Source organism: Chiloscyllium plagiosum, unplaced genomic scaffold, assembly GCF_004010195.1.
Source record: "Chiloscyllium plagiosum isolate BGI_BamShark_2017 unplaced genomic scaffold, ASM401019v2 scaf_7211, whole genome shotgun sequence".
NCBI lineage: Eukaryota > Metazoa > Chordata > Chondrichthyes > Orectolobiformes > Hemiscylliidae > Chiloscyllium > Chiloscyllium plagiosum.
Window position 1 is genome coordinate 1 of NW_025212992.1, and position 17,854 is coordinate 17,854.

Sequence of the window (17,854 nt, forward strand, 5' to 3'; positions counted from 1 at the left end):
GAGGATTTGAGCTGTAGGAAGAGGCTGAACAGGTTGGGCTGTTTTCCCTAGAGCATTGGAGGGTGAGGGGTGACCTTAGAGGTTTACAAAATTATGAGGGGGCATGGATAGGATAGACAGATGAAGGAGTCTATTTTCCTTGGGGGGGGGGGGGGGTCCAGAACTACAGAGAATAGGTTTAGGCTGGGTGGGGAAGATATAAAAGACACATGGGGCAACATCTTCCACGCAGAGGGTGTATAGAATGAGCTGCCAGAGGAAGTTGAGGCAGCTAGTACAATTGCAACATTTAAGAGGCATTTCGATGGGTATATGAATAGGAAGGGTTCAGAGGGATATGGGCCGAGAGCTGGCAGGTTTGACTAGATTGGGTTGGGATATCTGGTCGGCATGGACTGAAGGGTCTGTTTCCATGCTGTACATCTCTGACTATATATTTTGAACAGTTGGGGGAACAGCAAAGAGCAGCCAAGCACCAACAGAATTGCTCTGAAATGTACCTCAAGAAAGTAGTGCAGCTGAAGACCGAAGAGGATCGAGATGAATCTACAAAAGGAAGTTGACATCCAAAGAGGGCAACTAGTTTTGAAAATTGATTTGCCATAAGAGATTTTATTAGATCAGTATTGTAGAGTGAGGAATAAAAATAGATTTGAGAAAGGACTTTTAAATCTGTTTTCTTTTGGACTTAAAAATAAAAAATGTTTTTAATTTTTTTCCCAAATGGGATAGTTTTTTGCCACTCAATTTAAGATTATGGCAAGAGGCGGGTGTGTGTGTGTCTGGTTTAAAATAAAGAAGAAACTGTTTACCCTGTGTGACAAAAGCCAATGTTTCTGGGAAGGTCTTCAGTGTTTAAATATTTTCCTTGACAGTACTGAACAAGTTGTATATAGACCAATAGAGTCTCATATGGGACAAGATCTCAACTTCAATCTACACCAGATTTTTCAAACCATTTAGCTCGATCCATACACTAATTCCATTCCTGGTAGCACCATAAGCACAAAAGTGAGCTTACTGAATTTCCTTTCTCAAAGTCAAAGTCAAAGCTGAAGCTATTGTCAACATTGCAATACATAAATAAATATGGAATAATCAGGATAAAGGTTTAAAATAAATACTTATCGACCTCAAGATTATTCTATCTTCAAATACCTGTTGAACTTTTAGAATGCTTTCATGAAGACATATCCTTCCTTAACCAAGAGACCAAAACTATATGCAAGACTCCTGGTGTGATCTCATGTCCTTTACAATTGCAGAAAACCGATCAACTTTTATGCCCATAGGATGGCGGATTAAATTCCAAGGACACCCAAATCCAGTATTTGCCTCCATTTCTTTCAGTTAAAGTGGACAGTCTATTTTTGACAGTGAGGACTGCAGATGCTTGACGGTCAGAGTTGAAAAGTATGGCATTGGAAAAGTGCAGATCAGACAGCAGAGGAGGCTTATGCCCAAAACAGCAAGCCTTCTGCTCCTCTGATGCTACCTAATCTACTGTGCCTTTCCAGTCCTAGTGTATTATTTACTTCAATTTAATAATTTACCCCCTTCTTGGTAGGGTGTTCTTAAGTCAACTTGCTCAGATGTCATGACAATTGAAGATGGACTTATAACCAGCCCTCTGGGCACAGCACTGCACTACAACAGCCCTCAATCTTAAAATTTAGGAATGCTCATCTCTTATCTCTCCCCAAACACTGGGACTCTTAGCTTGTGCAGTGACTGGTATTGCACCTGAACATGATGCCAACCTATCCACTGCATGCTCAACAAACCCAACGAAAATTCATCAACCACCAATTTCACACAAAAGCATCACTGCTTGATTGTACCACCTTAAAAGGATTCAAGTATTTTCAAATAGACCATTTACTTCACGTATGATATTTAGTGAAGCTTCTATTGAAGGGGCTATAAAATCACTCCATGACCTCTTTCTTTTGCTATTTCTTCACTCCAAATCAAGATTTACCTTGTGTAATAGCTGAATGGAAGAATCTCAGACAACCTCATTCTTTAAACAGCTGTGCCAACTCTTCAACCTTCCAAAAAAAGGTCAAATATCCTAATTTTCAAATCCCAGCTTATCAAACACTTCTCCCAATTACAAAACCAAAACACTAGATGCTGGAAAACAGTGTTGAATAAACTCAGCAAGTCGAGATAGAACTAATGTTTTGAGCCCATTATGACTTTGCTCAGATGAAAAGCCATTCCAGACATTAACAGATCTGCCAGACTAGCTACGTTGCCCCAGCATTCTTATTTTGTTATGAATTGCCTGCTTATCTAACTTAAATTTGAAAGATTTATCATTTTTGTTTGGCCATGGGATGTCAGCATTGTGCAGGCCAGCATTTAATCTCACATCCGTAAAGGCCCACAGTACAGTTACGCAAATACTGCTTTCTGGAGAGGAGAGACCAAGAAAGCTTGGTATATATTCTTCTCTCGAGGACATTAGTAAAAAGTGTTATGATAGCTGCAGATTAGTCATTTGGCCAGCTCTCCAGTTCAGATTTTAGTGAAATCTGAATTCACTATCTGCTATAGTGGCATTTGAACCCATGCTAGTTCAGTAAAAACACCATTTTGTCAATATCTCCTCTCAAGTTGCCATTATCCAACTATTACTTAGTATACTCAATCCTTTTTGGGATTATAATTCCTCTCCACACTATCACCTTGTCCTTCTGACTTTCCAATTTTCCCATGAACCCCATTTAGATACATTTCTTCAGCATACTGGTTCCAGAGAATATGGGTCAAGGCTAACTGACAGTACATTAAATTTGATGCCTGTGCTAAGGTTTCACTCACCCCAAACTCAATGCTGATTCAATTCCCCAATGTTAATTAAGATCAGGTGGTCTGTGGGACTTTAAAAATTTAGTTCCCGACTGCTTAGATTTGCTCAGCAAAAGTTTTAGTTAAGTACTTGGACCATAATGGCTGTATCCTTCTCAGAGGACATCTACTCGATCACTGTCCCTGCTTCACCTACATTCTTTCACTCCAAATGGTTGCCTGCTTAATATGATCAGTTTGTTCATCCTTCCTGCAGCTCCCATTAATCCATTCAACCTGCAAGAACTTTGAACAGGTTAGATAAGCATCAGGAGGCTACTCCACTGCTAACTTTTTTCTATTACCAATACTTGGGTCTGCAAGTCACACCCTCTAGTCCCAGACTGGAGTACAGGTATGACTGTCTGCTCGCTCTTCTCAATACCTCTCCAAACGTCTAGTGCCCAGGTACCTCATCCTAACTGAATTGCAGCACCCAAAACTGGAATTTACCTTAACTGCTAGCATGTTAAAATTTTGGTTCACAGGTGAATTAGTTGAACGGCAGGGAAAAAAAAAGCAGTGATCTCCTACCCTAGGTGCTGACCTCTCTTAACCTTCCTGGAGTTAACCCATCTGTGTGACCATATCGGAGACTTTCCCCCCTTCCTATAACTGCCACCCATCACATACTGTTGCAAACTCCCCATCGCTTCTGTCTCTCCAACTGATCCACTCAATCTGATAAGATCTGCATCCAACAGCATTTGTGGCAGATATTATCCGCAGTAACCATTAAACTCTATAAACTCCCAAATCTGACTAGTACATATGGCCTTTGCAGTGATTTTGGCTCTTTCATAATCTACAGACCCAGAAAATAACACCATCTTATTCCTCTACATAAGACTGCCATAGTGTTAGAGGTTTAGATGGAGAGGAAATTGTTAAGTGCGTACAAGATAATTTTCTGATTAAGTATGTGGATGTATCTACTAGAGAAGGTGCAAAGCTTGACCTACTCTTGGGAAATAAGGCAGGGCACAGTGGGGGACGACTTTGGGGCCAGCTACCATAATTCTATTAGATTCAAAATAGGGATGGAAAAGGATAGACCAGATCTAAAAGTTCAAGTTCTAAATTCGAGAGCAGCCAATTTTGACAGTATTAGACAGTATTTCAAAAGCCAATCAGGGGCAGATGTTCGCAGGTAAAGGGACGGCTGGAAAATGGGAAGCCTTCAGAAATTAGATAACGAGAATCCGGAGAAAGTATATTCCTGTCAGGGTGAGAGGAAAGACAGGCAGGTATAGGGAATGCTGGATGACTAAAGAAATTGAGGGTTTGGTTGAGAAAAAGAAGGAAGCATACGTCAGGTATAGACAGGATAGATCGAGTGAATCCTTAGAAGAGTATAAAGGAAGTACGAGTATACTTAAGAGGGAAATCAGGAGGGCAAAAAGGGGACATCAGATAGCAGCAGCAAATAGAATTAAGGAGAATCCAAAGAGTTTTTACAAATACATTAAATTCAAAAGGGTAACTAGGGAGAGAATAGGGCCCCTCAAAGATCAGCAGGGCGGCCTTTGTGTGGAGCTGCAGAAAATGGGGGAGATACTAAATGAATATTTTGCACCAGTATTTACTGTGGAGAAGGATATGGAAAATATATACTGTAGGGAAATAGATGGCGACATCTTGCAAAACGCCCAGATTACAGGGGAGGAAGTGCTAGAAGTCTTGAAAAGTGGATAAATCCCCCAGACCTAATCAGGTATACCCAAGAACTCTATGGGAAGCTAGAGAAGTGATTGCTGGGCCTCTTGCTGCGATATTTGTATCATCGATAGTCACAGGTGAGGTGCCAGAAGACTGGAGGTTGGCAAACGTGGTGCCACTGTTTAAGGAGGGCAGTAAAGACAAGCCAGGGAACTATCGACCGGTGAGCCTGACCTCAGTGGTGGGCAAGTTGTTGGAGTATATCCTATCCCTCAGGATTCCCATTTATTTGGAAAGGCAAGGACTGATCAGGGATAGTCAACATGGCTGTGTGTGTGTGGGAAATCATGTCTCACAAACTTGATTGAGATTTTTGAAGTAGTAACAAAGATTGATGAGGGCAGAGCAGTGGATGTGATCTACATGGACTTCAGTAAGGCGTTCGACAAGGTTCCCCATGGGAGACTGATTAGCAAGGTTAGATCTCATGGAATACAGGGAGAACTAGCCATTTGGATACAGAACTGGCTCAAAGGTAGAAGACAGAGGGTGGTGGTGGAGGGTTGTTTTTCAGACTGGAGGACTGAGACCAGTGGAGTGCCACAAGGATCAGTGCTAGGTCCACTACTTTGTCACTTACATAAATGATTTGGATGCAAGCATAAGAGGTACAGTTAGTAAGTTTGCATATGACACCAAAATTGGAGGTGTAGTGGACAGCGAAGAGGGTAACCTCAGATTACAACAGTATCCGGACCAGATGGGCCAATGGGCTGAGAAGTAGCAGATGGAGTTTAATTCGGATAAATGAGAGGTGCTGCATTTTGGGAAAGCAAATCTTAGCAGGACTTATACACTTAATGGTAAGGTCCTAGGGAGTGTTGCTGAACAAAGAGACCTTGGAGTGCAGGTTCATAGCTCTTTGAAAGTGAAGTCGCAGGTAGATAGGATAGTGAAGGCGACGTTTGGTATGGCTTTCCTTTATTGGTCAGAGTATTGAGTACAGGAGTTGGGAGGTCATGTTGCATCTGTACATGACATTGGTTAGGCCACTATTGGAATATTGCGTGCAATCCTCTCTCCTTCTTATCAAAAAGGAGTTGTGAAACTTGAAAAGGGTTCAGGAAAGACTTAAGGATGTTACCAGGGTTGGAGGATTTGAAGTTGAACAGGCTGGGGCTGTTTTCCCTGGAGTGTCAGAGGCTGAGGGGTGACCTTATAGAGGTTTACAAAATGGAGGGGCATGGATAGGATAAACAAAGTCTTTTCCCTGGGATCAGAGTCCAGAACTAGAGGGCATAGGTTTAGGGTGAGAGGGGAAAGATATAAAAAACCCAAGGGGCAACATTTTCACAGAGGGTGGTACGTATATGGAATGAGCTGCCAGAGGATGTGGTGGAGGCTGGTACAATTGCAACATTTGGATGGGTATATGAATAGGAAGGGTCTGAGGAATATGGGCCAGGTGCTGGCAGGTGGGACTAGATTGGGTTGGGATATCTGGTCAGCGTGGACAGGTTGGACCGAAGGGTCTGTTTCCATGCTGTACATCTCTATGACTATCATAGATCTTCCAGTCATCATTAACAGGTGACACTAGACTGTTTCTACACATTTAACTACCAAATAGAAAGCCACAAATTAAGATTAGATACATCTGCCTTGCTCCTGTTTGCAGTCTTAATACCAAATCAAGATTACATTAACTATTAGATCATGCTGTTCAATTAAACAAAGCTTCTATACCATAAATTAGTTATCAAACTTGCCATTAAAGAACTAGTACATATTAAACAAATTTTCTGCCCTTTAAAAGGTCACATTTTCCCATCTTTAGCTGCTAACTTTGTTCAGAGCTTGGGGTGGAGAATCAATAATTAGTTATCCCTTCAGCTCTAAAACACCAGTGTAACAATACTGCTTAAAGTCCATGGATTACAGTTTACGATATCCATTACACTCACATTGACTCATTCAAGTTCAGACTTGAACAGTATATTGATTAAGACTCTTGGATATACCCAAGACCAACTTTACAAGATCTACAGTATTTAAATGTGATTTACTTCATTAGGTTTTCTTTGCAAGTTGCTGTCTTTTCTTTAAAAGAGAAGCCAACTACAGTTAACATGTGATTATAGTATTTGAAATAAATCACTTCTTGATACTTACCCAAATACTGAACTGAAAATCAGTACCATTTACATGTGGCACCAGTGCCACCTTGTGCAGACAAAGAACTTCAAACTGCAATTAACAGTATAGTGCTGTATATAGCTCCAGTATATTTTAGTGCAGTATGAACATAGTTCCATGATATTCCTACTGAAAAGTAAATACATTTGCCTTGTACAATTTGGTAGGAGCAAGTAATTTGACAAAAAAAAGAGATACTATTCAACACCATTTCTGTGCAAATGTACTTCAGCTGCTGATTCAAACTTCACCCACCCCCACCTTACAGATTAAAAATGGAATTCAAACAATGTTTCCCAAAGGGAAACAGAGAAAAAAAAACTACAAAAGTCTAACACTCAGCCTTGGACATTCATATTCCAAAGCACAGCAGGTTTTTAACATTGCTGCAAATGTTAACTTGTAATTACCTCAGCCAGTTTAACAATGACAATAAGAACACCTGATACAAGTTTTAATTCTGTGATGGAGCAGTTCTTAAACTTAAGCAGCAATGAACTTTGACACTTTGAAGATTATGGAGAGCTGCTAGACATTTGCAGGAAATTCCAGGCCGAGGTGAGATTGTAATAACAAGTTCTAAAATTGCTTTACTTGCAGACTTCAGACAGAGGAGAAAATAGTTTCAAGACATTTTTACTATGCACATTAATAAAGCAATGGCGATCAACCTCAAGACTTGTAGTCTCTCCTTTTTGGCTTGCAGCAGCTAAACAGCTGAGAACACTCCATCTGAACTTTGCATAAACAAATTACAATGTATACCCTTGTGCAACATGGCAAAAGCAGCCAACAGTAACCAAGGCCTGTTGAAAGCAACTAGCTGAAATGAGACACCTGCAGCAACTTAACATGCACAAAACATGCTCTTCTGCCAAATCATTGGACAAACAGCAATAAAACAATGCTCTCAACTGCATTGATAGGTTTCATTTTAAATGAAGCTTCTCAGCTGATGAAAGAACTTAAGTTGACATACTACAATGTCTTTTCTGGAGCCTAAACAGTAGAAGCAAACTTAAGACGATTGTATCGATGATAGAGGAGATTGTTGACACCTAGTAATAATCACAAGATCCTGCAGTCAAGCATGGATGTGCTTATTTGTCAGTTCAAAATTCTGATTAGATTAGATTCCCTACAGAGTGGAAACAGGCCCTTCACCCAACAAGCCCACACAGACCTTCCAAAGAGCCTCTCGCCCAGACCCATTTCCCTCTGAATGATGTACCCAATACTATGGCCAATTTAGCATGGCCAATTCACCTGACCTGCACATCTGTGGAAGGAAATCGGAGCACCCAGAGGAATCCCACGCAGGCACAGGGAGTATGTGCAAGCTCCACACAGTCACATGAGGCTGGAATAAAACCTGGGACCCTGGCATTGAGGCGGCAGTGCTAACCACTGAGTCGCCCCAATTCTATTCCAATTTGTAGAAGATTCAGTACAGTTTAACCTGAAAAGGTCATGATCATACCAGATTATTAATTCTCATTTAGGGAAGGAATCCTCCAGACCTAATCCACAATCAGCCCTATTTCTGGTCAATTTCATCTATCAGCTAGAATCTGAGACAAGCTTTGAAAAGATGCCATGATAGAAAACAACCACCACAGTTGAAAAAAGTTAATTTTAGTACTGACATAGCATGCAGATGAGTACACAAATGTTCATTCTAAAAAATGTTAGATTAGCTCAGATTATGTAAAAAAAAACTGGCAACTTCACTTTATTAACTTTTCTTACAGCAGTGAAAAAGAGTGAGGGAATCAAAGAAAAGCATTAGTAATATAGGAAGTACCATGCAGTCAAAGGCAAAATTGAGCATTTAGAACAAGGATACAGATTTTGTAATCCATACTCCCAAACACATGCATACAATTTCCAATTGCAGCCTTCCCACTTACTGGAACCAAATTTCCATTAGGACATAGAATGCAAACTCAATACAATTCAACCATCACTCATTTAAAAAGGAGGTACTTGTTATATTGACTTACCATTCTTGGATGCCTCTTTATTTCTTAGGTGAGGAGGAATATAACGTCCTTCTACAAAGAAAGTAGAACTGTTAAGTCTACTTCTCCAAGTTAAAAAAAATGGCCACTTACAAATTTAAACCATTTAACAAATCTTAAATTTTAATGTCACACACCCATTTAAAAGCAGTTGGCCCTCTAGAAATCATAAGCATCACACCTAAAGGCTTACTTTCTAGCCAATTTTTCCTATTCCATCAGCTGGCGAGGATAAAAATTCCAGTGGACATTAAAAGATGGGGAAACCTGGATTTTTAAAATTATTAATGTAATTAAATATATCCCAAGTTAGCAACAATGGGAGTAAACAATATCAATTTTTAAAAAAAACATTAGCTAAAGTCAAATTTGCATAGCATGCGCACACCTTCCACATCAGTATGTCATCCAAAAAGAGAAAGCTAGAAGTATCATATTTGATCGTTTGAATAATTGTCACTCAAACAATACAAGTGAAATTAGGTGGACATTCAAGGTTTGAAGAAAGTGTAAGATATTTCACTGAAGGCGATTCATAACTAACTTAACTAATTTAAAAAAGGATTGGAGTGGACAGTTTAAAAAAAAAATCACAACCACTTCATGAAGCAGCAGCACTTCAAAAACTAGTGTCCCCAAAATAAACCTGTTGAACTATAATTTTGTGTTGCGACATGATATTTTTAACTTGACAGACTCTGATACCAGTATACTGTTATGACAACAGCCCTCAATTTTATAAACATGGAAGGAGGCTTGTTGCAGAACAATGCATTTGCCCATATTACAATTGTGGATCTCATTCAAACTGGGTGAAATGGCATGTAACAGGTACAAATTAACAGGGTATAGTGTTTAAGAAAGACAGACTTCAATTTATACACATTTACTCAAAAGGCTCGTTTCCTTGCTGCTAATATTTAATGTCTGATGGCAGAGATCTCTTCGCAAGAGAATCTAAACTGAATGCAGTCTGGGGTTAGATGGGAAACTGACATAAATACTGCAATCAGATCAGCCATGATTTTATTCGATATTAAACAATCTAGAAGGGCCAACTGGAAAACTTATGCTCCCAAGTTTTACATTCCTATAGACTCAAGATGGGGTTCAAACAGGGTTCTGAAGCTGAAAACAGCTTTCGCCATTCCCAATTTCCTAGAAACGGATATTCCTTTCATGTTTTTGTTGTTATACATTCGTTCAAAAATTGGTATAGATGATGCCATAAGTGGAAAAAATTAGCATTAGGGTAACAAGCTCCTTCACAGCTCCAGTGGTCCTATGATCCAAAATGAATCAGATTTCAGAATGTACAAGACTTCCCCACATCAGGCAAATTGAAAGACAAACACTGAGGCATATTCCAACATCTATAAAGATGCAAGCTTTATGCAATTCTATTCTGCTTGCAGGAAGAACAAATTCAAGGATCACTCGCCTCAGCGAGCTAAAATCAATGTTTATTTTATCTGCACATATCCTAACTTACCATTCTATCACTTTAGGGTCTGAAACAAACAGCAGTCAGAGACATTCACCACAATTAGATTCAAACTTCCCACATCACAAACTGACAGGCCTACAGGTTTGTTTTCTCCCCCACAGTTTTAAGGGGTCAACATAACTTTTCTAATTCAAAAATGCCATTTCTTAAGTTCAGATATTGGTTGCAAGTGTCTAAACACAGATGCAGCTGCTTCAGGTCCCACATTCTTGGTTTTAAAAGATCTACAACTCCGAGAATTTTCTTTCACTTTGTTTTAGGTTGCCTTGTACCACAGTCTAAAAATAGAAACATTTAATCTCATCAGCTTATTTACATTTTCAATTTAAAGCATGCGAAATCAATATCCAAATTTCTTTCGTTTATTTCATATTCCTTTTTGTCCTTTGGTCTACAACTAGTAAGGTAAAAGTTAAGGGAACAAAATAGTTTTGCTTTGTAGCAAACGCCTCAACTGATGAGCTTCAGTCAGGTTCAACGTTTGAGTAATTCATGAAATTGAAAACATAATAGTCTAATTCAGTACAAAAGGCAGACACAATGCCCTAGGTTTGAGCCTGTTCGCATGATGGATACATCATTCTGCCAGATTAATGTTTAGTAACAAATAACTGTATTCAATACAAATGTGCAAAAAATGGTACTTACTGCCTGCCCCACCAGCACTCTGAGCATCACCTGCTGACGATGTCAAGTCTAGGCCAGCAAGCTGAAAAATTCAAAATAAACAAGTTGAAAGGATTAACTGTACAGTCGGATTTTCAGTAAATGATTTCAGCCAAGAATGCACTGCAAGATTCAGATCCAGCCACATCATTCAATCTGCAAAATTAGCTGATTTGTTTTCCAATCATGTGGGCATAGACTAGCCTTAAAACACTACAGTACATATACTGTCGTTACATTTAGTATGGTAAGGGAGGGATTCCCAGGATTTGGATCCTGCAATAACAGTTGCAAGTCAGAACAGCATGTGTCCTGTACAGAAACATGCATGTGACAGTGCTCCAATGTTTCTACTGTGTCTATGTAGGTTGTAGAAGCCAAGGGTTTACATCACACCTGACCTGTGCCATAGGTGGTAGACAGGCTTTGAGGAGTCAACCTGTTCTTGTAACTACTGTATTTATATGGCTGGTCCAATTCAATTGTAAGTGGTGAAACCTTGGAGATCGGTAGTGGGGGATTCAATGATAAATGTCATAGAACATCGCATTCTTTTGGAGATAAATCAGAGTTACATCAGTCCAAGCAGAAGGGCAGGACAACAGACACGTTCAGTATCAAAGGAGCATCAAGTGACGAAACAGTGGAAGACATCTGACTACATGCTAGGCTTTTCAAGGAGGAGGAGGATATTTTCACGACACTCCTCCAATGAGCTACCCAACATTCCACTATCATTTACAATGGTGTAGCAGGACTGCAGAGCTTAGAAGTCACCTAAAAAAAGGATCAAGTTAGTGAGACAACTACCCCTGCACAAAACCATGTTGTCTCCTACTAATTAGTCCATTTGCTTCTAAAACTTCATATAGATCTTGGAGACTCTTTCCAATAATTTCCCTTACACTGACATAAGGCTAGTAGAAAGAGAGGACTGCAGATGCTGGCACTAGAAAAACACGTCAAGCAGCATCCGAGGAGCAGGAGAATCTACATTTCAGGCATCAGGACATATACCCAAAATACAGATTCTCCTGCTCCTCAGATGCCATCTGACCTGCTGTGCTATTCCAGCACTGACACTGGCCTGGCATTTCTAGATTACCCCACTACCCTTCTTAAACAATGGTACTACATTGGCTGTTCTCCAGTACTCTGGGACCTCATCTGTAGCTAAAGAGATACAAAGACGTCTGTCAACACTCCAGACATTTGCTCTTTGGCTCCTTCAGTATTCTGGGATAGACCCCATCAGGACCTGAGGACTTATCTACCTTAATACTTTAAGGCACTCAGCACCTCTTCATTTATAATAGCAACTTGGCTTGGAAATACAACACTCCCTTCCCTTAGGGCATCCTCCACCAATTCCTTCTCTTTTGTAAATACTGAGAAGGTGTCTGTTTAGGACTTCACTTACCTCTTCTGGCTCTACAAATTCCCTCCTTTGTCCTAGAGTAGGCCAACCTTTTCCTTATGTATCAAAAGCCTTGGGATTCTTAATTATGTTTGCCAATGACTTTTCATGTGCCTAATTCTTGTTTATGTTCTCTCCTTATATACTTAAAGGGGTTCCTCAGCTCCCATCCTCCTCGATCTTATGTCTGCTTCCTTTTTTTGACCAAGGTCATACCATCTCTGATCACCTAACTTGCCACACCTATCCTTCATTCTCACTGGAACATGCCATTCATTGAACTCTTAACTGCCACTTGAAATATTACCACATGTCTGATAAGGATTTCTGCCTCAAACAACTGCCTCTAATCAATATTCTCCAGTTCCTGCCCAATATTCTTGTAGTTCACCTGTTAACTCTACCCACGAGTATCTTAAAGCTCCCAGTATTATGGCCACTACTCCCGAAATTCCCCATTGAAACTTCACTCATCTGGCTGGGCTCATTTCCCACAACCAGGTCCAGTGTAACCCAATTCCTGGTTGGATTGCTTTTGTACTGTGTAAACAAACCCTCCTGAAATGGTCCTTACACATTTTGCCCCATCCAAGCCACTAGCATGAAGTGAGGCCCAGTCAACATAGGGGGAAGTTAAAATCACTCTGCAAAACAACCCTTCTGTTTTTACATCTTGCTAAAATCGGTTTACATATTCTCCATCCCCTGCTGGCTGTTGGGAGGCCTGTAGTATACCCTCAATTTCACCATTCCTGTTGCTGAATTATTTTTAATATTGCCTCACTGCACGAGTCCTCTGATGTATCCTCTCTACATACAACTGAAATACTCCTACTCTCACTCCTTTACATTTTCTATCACACCTGATATCTGAACATTCAGCTGCTACTCCTAACCCTCTTCTGTCAAGTCTTTACATACAAAGAAGTCAGTCATTGTTCCAAGCACTAACCAAAGTTCATCTACCTTGGCTATTATACTTCAACATTTCAGACCACCTCCCCTCTTTTCAGAAGCATTTCCCAGCCTGTTCTTGTTTAGTCACATTTGCCTTTGTTTCTACCTCTCCCTAATTTCTGTATCTACTGCCCTACTCCTCTGGTTCCTATCCCCTGCCACACAACTCTCCCCAACCACTCCCCCAAAATGCTCTTCACACCTCTGGACCAGGTAGGACTTTAATCCATACTTCTTGACTTGGGTAGATGCACCACTGTGCCACATGGTTTAAACCACAGGCATGTCTGCCTTAAGGAACTGACCATTAAATACAAGATAACTATGAAGGTTACAATAGTGTGGTTATCTTAAACAACCAAATCAAGTCACAAAGAGAAAGGTTGCAGACCAAATATCTCCATACAAAATGCTACAGTATTGAGCACTGTTGCCAAATATTCATCTAGAACAAGGCAAGTCCTCTGCCTATCGCAGGACCTCTTCTTGGACCTTGTTTCAGTCAACTAATTCAGGGCTTGTCCCTTTTTACAAGAAATACTAGGTTCATACTTCACCACTGATGTCTTTTAGGTTTCTCATTTTGATTGCCATTCTGTACAATGCTCTGAATACTGGACCTGTCAAGGCTCCACAGACTTTATTAGATTAGATTACATTACAGTGTGGAAACAGGCCCTTCGGCCCAACAAGTCCACACCGACCCACCAAAGCGCAACCCACCCATATCCCTACATTTACCCCTTACCTACGGGCAATTTAGCACGGCCAATTCACCTAACCTGCAAATCTTTGGACTGTGGGAGGAAACCGGAGCACCCAGAGGAAACCCACGCAGACACGGGGAGAACGTGTAAACTCCACACAGTCAGTCACCTGAAGCGGGAATTGAACCCGGGTCTCTGGCACTGTGAGGCAGCAGTACTAACCACCCCCCTCTATGGCATGGGTCAACTAGGCCTGAGGCATCATCTTTGAGGAGAAAGTGAGGTCTGCAGATGCTGGAGATCAGAGCTGAAAATGTTTTGCTGGAAAAGCGCAGGTCAGGCAGCATCCAGGGAACAAGAGAATCGACGTTTCGGGCATAAGCCCTTCCTGAAGAAGGGCTTATGCCCGAAACATCGATTCTCCTGTTCCCTGAATGCTGCCTGACCTGCTGCGCTTTTCCAGCAACACATTTTCAGCTCTGAGGCATCATCTGCTCAGACCACCCTTAAGCAATTTGCCATTACATTGCCTACAAGGCAATTTTACATAGAAGGAAAGTGTACTTTTTAAAAAAAATTCAGTGCCAAGAAAAAGCCATTACACAAATTCAGAGGAATAATTTCCTTCGAGGAGGAATGTTGCTTTCAGTTTTCCTGCAGTCTTTTTTTTTAAAAAAGAAAATCAAGTACATTGAGTTGCCTCAGATCAAGTCAATGATGAATTGCTACATGAATAGCAATTACATTAAGATCATAAAAGGTGATCAGGATATCCTGTCCCTATAGGACCTATTCAACAAGACCATCTTGGTTTACCAATATATACACTAAGTTCTTTAGGAAAAGCTGGAATGTCCATTTGGTATTATTTCATGGTGTTACTGTAACTAGCAACGGTCAAATGCAGAGGCCCTCATGCATTCATTTATTGAAGACTTAAAACACCAATCCAATTCTTCAATAATTCAATTATTGCCTAAATGAACATGAAACCCACAAGGAGTTTTCGAAACCGATCTCCTGATTCAGACTTGCTCATTAACAGTACCCTGTACCTGTATTAGGCAGTTGTCCGGCTTGTACATAAACCCAGATGCCCTGTAGAGGGCAGTGCTCGTTTGATGTTTTGGCGAAGGGAACTTGCAATGCAAAAGTCCATGACAAAAAAGGTGTTTGGCAAATAAACATTACCCATTAAAATAATCTAATGACCGACAGCTACCTTAACATTCAAGTGCATGGAACATGGGCCCCCCTTATACTCGAGCATCAAGTACTCATTGCACAATTTTACGTTGAATATCTCCGCCCCCAAAGTATTTGTCATTGATTTAACTGCGAAACGGAAGGTTTAATCTAGAGACACTCGTTATTTTGCAATCGCGCAGCGCTGCACCCACCCGGACCTCCCTTTTCTAATGCCATGCCCAAGGCCGTAAATAATAATGATGACTGCGAAGTGCCGAAGCTGTTCGGTATAAGATCGTCCATTTTCTTTTAAATCGTGACACTAGCGTACGATTGCACCAAATTCCTCGATGGGAAGCGATCTCGTTTAGTAAAGCGGTCGCACGTTGCTGAGCAAGCACTTTTCACAGCTTGGTGCCAATTTTATTTTTTGGGGAAGAAAAATTACCGCACAACACGGCAGTAGAAAATGGCACCGCACGTTCGTTACGCTTACAGGAAACTTAAAACCTTTGTGACGAGCCTTCTCCACCCTTTCCAGTCACCCCCGTCAGACTTCAACACGCCCGTCTTCGTCAGAGAAATTAATCACCGGGATTTTAATATTTAACACCCCCCTTGATGTCCGCCCGGGACTCAAGACTTCTGCAATGGCCTGGACTGAGCACCGTTACCTTCAAAACAAAAGGTGAAAGACCGTTCCGAAACGGTTCATAATCTGAAACCTCCTTCAGCTTAAAAGCTGCTGCGCCAGTCACAATGATGGCGCAGTTTCCTAGCGCACAGAAGCCGAGTAAACAAGGGAGGCCAGCAGCCTACTCTCCATCTGTAACCTGTCCTCCAAGCAAGTAAAACATTTCATACGGCTGTACGAGTCTCTTCCGGTCGTATTCAACAACAAAAAAAATTCCCCAAAGTGTGTACATGAACTAGTTCAGGAGTTAGGGAAGCCCAAATTTTCGGATTTGAAAACTTGTCGAGACGGGACAGGAGCTGGACCAAGTAGTCAGGCATTGAAAGCCAACACCGGGACTACGGTTCGGATCAGAAGTTTAATCACTATCTCAAAAAAGGAGGATACAACCATCTACATTTGTAGATGCAAACGACGTGCCATTAAAACGATGACGGCGTCAATTTGAAATTCTCGATGCCTAATGCCGAAACATCAAAGACACTTTCTGAATCGATTAAAGTCGAAGTGAATATATGATACAAATAGGCCAACGCTTCACCTCCCCCGCCCCCACTCCATGCTCAAAATACCAACACTCGAGCTTGTTAAAAGTAGAGACCAAGTTGAGAGCAAATCACGCCATGATAGAGGCTTTAAATGACAACCGATGGGACTTGAAGAGGGGTAAACGCCGTTGTTAAGAGAGCAGGCAGGAGATTTTTAATCACTTTACTACTAAGGCCGCCATTACACATTTCGCTAGATTTCCCTGCGCACATTTAAAACAAAAAAAACACCCCCCAACCACAAACTCTCCACCGGGATAAAGCCAAGAAAAAAACGTTCATCGAAACAAAAAAAGCGCAGGAAGAAATAACCCCCTCCCCTGTGTTCCCGCCGCGGTGAAGGTAGACAAAGAACGTGGAGCCAGTTATTTTCAGCCACATTGGGACCACCACCGTCCACAGGAACCAGAGACATCGAAATGGAGTGGGGGGGAAGAGAGAAAGGAAAGGGATCCTATAGTCAGGATCACCCTCCACCTTTCCCCCACTACAAAAAAAACTCAGACAAAAAAAAACTTTAAAAAAAACCCCAGACTCCTCCCCACCAGCTGCATACCCGGCGACTTAAGAGGGAGACAAAAGCCGCCATTGTGGACGAGTTCCCCCGGAGGGGGGGGGGGGTGTAAAGAGAAGGGGGGGGGTGTAAAGAGAAGGAAGGAGGGGGTTAAAGAAAGCGCAGCGACATCTCCCCCCCCACCCCCTCCCCAACACACATCCATTACGATGAGAGAGAGAGAGAGAGAAAAATCACAATTAAACAAGTCAGTGGAGTGGAGATCCACTCACCTGCTGATCTAGATCCAGTACATTTCCGATGGCCACATGACTCATAACTAAAAAATGAGTACAAAATTTCCGACTGAGGGAAAAAAAACGAAAAGAAAAAGTTCTCTCTCTTGAAAGGGGGGGGAATAAAAGGAGGACTGGGAACTATCCCCGGTGGGAAATCTTTCTTATCGTCTTCCGATTTGTTTAGCCACTTATGAGAGAAGCAAACTGTAGGAGACCCAGGTACGTAAAACCAGCCAACCGAGCACTCGGTACCGGTGCCGCTTCTTGCCGATCCTCCGTTCGCTGTCGCACTCTCGCCTTCGTCTCTCGTTATCATCAATTCGCGCTGAGGCCGCCGGGAACCCAGACCGGCCACGTGACACAGCTCCCAACCAACCAGCAGAACCGGCCCCACCAGCGCGCTCGAGACCTGGTTAAAGGACGCTGCCAGTATCGCGAGAGCCAGCTCTCTCCCTGCCCCCGCACCCCATAAACTTTCCCTTCCCAATATCGCGAGGTTTGCACCGCGTTCCCTCGGCCTTGCGACCACTTGTGTCCGGTAGCGAACTTTTCAATCGCTCATTCCTGAGCTTTCGAAGGCCCCATACTCCTCAGTAGAAATAGTATTTTGTTTACTCCTCCCTTCTTCCGAAAAATGTGTGTTACA

At 41.6% G+C, this 17,854-nt stretch overlaps 1 long non-coding RNA gene across 1 annotated transcript; it reads right to left on the reverse strand.

Moving 5' to 3' along the window:
• Positions 1-8,738: 8,738 nt before the first annotated feature.
• On the reverse strand, positions 8,739-17,650 carry LOC122547520. Its single transcript, XR_006311020.1, has 3 exons — positions 17,203-17,650; positions 10,888-10,948; positions 8,739-8,765 (listed from the first exon to the last, which is right to left on the reverse strand). It is a non-coding gene; the product is annotated as an uncharacterized LOC122547520 (long non-coding RNA).
• Positions 17,651-17,854: the final 204 nt, after the last annotated feature.